Genomic DNA, 4,469 nt, shown 5'->3' with positions numbered 1-4,469 from the left:
CACCTCACAGCCATAAAACACGTAATAAAAACACCTCACAGCCATAAAACACGTAATAAACACACCTCACAGCCATAAAACACGTAATAAAAACACCTCACAGCCATAAAACACGTAATAAAAACACCTCACAGCCATAAAACACGTAATAAAAACACCTCACAGCCATAAACCACGTAATAAAAACACCTCACAGCCATAAACCACGGCATAAAAACACCTCACAGCCATAAAACACGTAATAAAAACACCTCACAGCCATAAAACACGTAATAAAAACACCTCACAGCCATAAAACACATAATAAAAACACCTCACAGCCATAAAACACGTAATAAACACACCTCACAGCCATAAAACACGTAATAAAAACACCTCACAGCCATAAAACACGTAATAAAAACACCTCACAGCCATAAAACACGTAATAAAAACACCTCACAGCCATAAACCACGGCATAAAAACACCTCACAGCCATAAAACACGTAATAAAAACACCTCACAGCCATAAAACACGTAATAAAAACACCTCACAGCCATAAAACACGTAATAAAAACACCTCACAGCCATAAAACACGTAATAAAAACACCTCACCACCACAAAATTAAAAACACCTCACAGCCATAAAACACGTAATAAAAACACCTCACCACCACAAAATTAAAAACACCTCACAGCCATAAAACACGTAATAAAAACACCTCACAGCCATAAAACACGTAATAAACACACCTCACAGCCATAAAACACGTAATAAAAACACCTCACAGCCATAAAACACGTAATAAACACACCTCACAGCCATAAAACACGTAATAAAAACACCTCACCACCACGAAATTAAAAACACCTCACAGCCATAAAACACGTAAAAAAAACACCTCACAGCCACGAAATTAAAAACACCTCACAGCCATAAAACACGTAATAAAAACACCTCACAGCCATAAAACACGTAATAAAAACACCTCACCACCACGAAATTAAAAACACCTCACAGCCATAAAACACGTAAAAAAAACACCTCACAGCCATAAAACACGTAATAAAAACACCTCACAGCCATAAAACACGTAATAAAAACACCTCACCACCACGAAATTAAAAACACCTCACAGCCATAAAACACGTAAAAAAAACACCTCACAGCCACGAAATTAAAAACACCTCACAGCCATAAACCACGTAATAAAAACACCTCACAGCCACGAAATTAAAAACACCTCACAGCCATAAAACACGTAATAAAAACACCTCACAGCCACGAAATTAAAAACACCTCACAGCCATAAAACACGTAATAAAAACACCACACAGCCATAAAACACGTAATAAAAACACCTCACAGCCATAAAACACGTAATAAAAACACCTCACCACCACAAAATTAAAAACACCTCAGCCATAAAACACGTAATAAAAACACCTCACAGCCATAAAACACGTAATAAAAACACCTCACCACCACGAAATTAAAAACACCTCACAGCCATAAAACACGTAATAAAAACACCTCACAGCCATAAAACACGTAATAAAAACACCTCACCACCACGAAATTAAAAACACCTCACAGCCATAAAACACGTAAAAAACAACACCTCACAGCCATAAAACACGTAATAAAAACACCTCACAGCCATAAAACACGTAATAAAAACACCTCACCACCACGAAATTAAAAACACCTCACAGCCATAAAACACGTAAAAAAAACACCTCACAGCCACGAAATTAAAAACACCTCACAGCCATAAACCACGTAATAAAAACACCTCACAGCCACGAAATTAAAAACACCTCACAGCCATAAAACACGTAATAAAAACACCACACAGCCATAAAACACGTAATAAAAACACCTCACAGCCATAAAACACGAAAATAAAAACACCTCACAGCCATAAAACACGTAATAAAAACACCACACAGCCATAAAACACGTAATAAAAACACCTCACAGCCATAAAACACGTAATAAAAACACCACACAGCCATAAAACACGTAATAAAAACACCTCACCACCACAAAATTAAAAACACCTCAGCCATAAAACACGTAATAAAAACACCTCACAGCCACGAAATTAAAAACACCTCACAGCCATAAAATACGTAATAAAAACACCTCACAGCCACGAAATTAAAAACACCTCACAGCCATAAAACACGTAATAAAAACACCACACAGCCATAAAACACGTAATAAAAACACCTCACAGCCATAAAACACGAAAATAAAAACACCTCACAGCCATAAAACACGTAATAAAAACACCACACAGCCATAAAACACGTAATAAAAACACCTCACAGCCATAAAACACGTAATAAAAACACCTCACCACCACAAAATTAAAAACACCTCAGCCATAAAACACGTAATAAAAACACCTCACAGCCATAAAACACGTAATAAAAACACCTCACAGCCATAAAACACGTAATAAAAACATCTCACAGCCATAAAACACGTAATAAAAACACCTCACCACCACGAAATTAAAAACACCTCACAGCCATAAAACACGTAAAAAAAACACCTCAGCCACGAAATTAAAAACACCTCACCACCAAGTTATTCAAAACACCTCACCCCCACGTAATTCAAAACACCTCACCACCACGTAATTATACATACCTCACCACCACGTAAATCAAAACACATCACCACCATGTGATTTAAAAACACCTCACCACCACCTAATTAAAAACACCTCACCACCACCTAATTAAAAACACCACCACCACGTAATTCAAAACACCTCACCACCATGTGATTTAAAAACACCTCACCACCACATAATTCAAAATACCTCACCACCACGTGATTCAAAACCACCACAACGTTATTAAAAACACTTCACAACCACGGAAACAAAAGTTTGAGGGAGTCGTTAAGTGTCAACACAGACACTGCCCAGATGTGTCGATATATAGATAAATGACTGTACCCGAGTTGCCGTTTTGTCATGGTTTAAACCAATCATAATTCAAACAATTAAAATGCACAAATGTATTTGTAATATACGTGATATCACATTTTATAAACAATTGAAGTTGAAAAAAACAATTTTTCCCCAAAAGAATCCCCCCTCAAAAAAAAAGAAAAGGAAAATTTTTCAAAAAAAATACCCTTAGGACAAACCGACGGGAGAGAAATGTGCATACCAGAAGTTTGGTACGATTTCACAGATGTTTGAGAAAGTAGTGCAGTGACGAGACAAGACAGACACTGCACAGATATATATATATATGTATGTATATTTATTTCTATTTATCCGTGTATATATTTGTTTTTATTTTATTTAATTATTTTTAAAATATATACCCCCCAATGTACTTGTACCTGAAAAGTCGTGCTCGACAAAAGTAAAATTTTACCCTAAAATTTTTCATACACATTGGATGATAAATTTAATTGAAGACGATGCTCTTGACAGTTTGGTATAAAATAATGGAGACAAAGTTCCGGTGTGTGTCAAAATTAAAACTAAATTAGAGGGATGGGGTGGGCGAGGTGACAGGTGCCATATGGTGCATCTGTATAAAAAAGGGGACAGGGAGGTACGAAAAGATTCTGCTGTATTTGTACATGATGTCGGAGCATGAAAGGACCAAAAGGAGAGGTGGGTGCAATGCTCCACTTTGCTCCATAAGTTAAAACAGGCATTTGACAAAAGGAAAAATACGTAACTAATTGAGAAATAACCAAACACCTCCAAACGATTGGAACTTACAGGAGTTGTGACAGAGGCTGGACCATGAAACCGTGTCCCACGTGCTGAAGAGTCCGGGTTTGAATTGGGAAAGAACGAGCCTCCCGCGGAGAGAAAACTGCGCACGAAACTGTTGACTCTGGCTGCATGTAATGCAGGACTGGGATTGCCAGAGATGGGCGTGAGATTAAAGGGAGGAATGGTAAGGATCGCAACGCGGAGTTTGGGGAGGGTGGAGGTGTCAGAGAGGAGGAGCAGTTGGGTGAAGGCGTCGAAGAAGTTGAGAGATTGGTCGAGGGTGTCGGAGAAGTTGAGAGGGGGTATCAGAGGTCGAGATATGGCGTCAAAGAGGTTGGGAGGGGTGTGAAGGAGGTGGGGTGGTTTGGAGAGGGTGTCAGGGAGGATGGGAGGTTGTGTTGGGTGCGGGGGTTAAGGGGTAGTTGGAAGTATCAGGGAGAAGTGAGGAGGAGAGTTTGGGAGGGATGTTGGGGAGGAGGGGAAGTTGGATGGGAGTATCTGGGAAGCGGTGGGGAGGTTGGGTGTAGATGTATGGGATAAGGATGTGTGATTGGGCAAAGGTATCTGGCAGGAAGGGGGCAGGTTGGGTGGGGTGAATGTTGGGAGCGGAATATAATGGTGGAGTGGAGTGCAATAGAGTGGTATGGAACGGAGTGAACTAGGACAGGGTAGAGTAGGATAGGGTGTGGTTGGGTAGGGTATGGTACGGAAGGGTACAGTAGAATGGCA

At 39.4% G+C, this 4,469-nt stretch overlaps 1 protein-coding gene across 1 annotated transcript in view; it reads right to left on the bottom strand.

The window, feature by feature from the left end:
• Positions 1–4,144, bottom strand: part of LOC137427829 (ATP-sensitive inward rectifier potassium channel 12-like) — a 23,875-nt gene extending 19,731 nt beyond the window's left edge. Inside the window, exon 1 of the mRNA XM_078777738.1 lies at positions 3,744–4,144. The gene's annotated coding sequence lies outside the window, so the exon portion shown is untranslated. The remainder of the gene's footprint in view (positions 1–3,743) is intronic.
• Positions 4,145–4,469: the final 325 nt, after the last annotated feature.

This window comes from Myxine glutinosa, chromosome 5 (assembly GCF_964187855.1).
Source record: "Myxine glutinosa chromosome 5, kmMyxGlut1.1, whole genome shotgun sequence".
Lineage (NCBI taxonomy): Eukaryota > Metazoa > Chordata > Myxini > Myxiniformes > Myxinidae > Myxine > Myxine glutinosa.
Note: the sequence above shows the minus strand (reverse complement) of the source record. Positions and strands in the feature narration are given on the sequence as shown.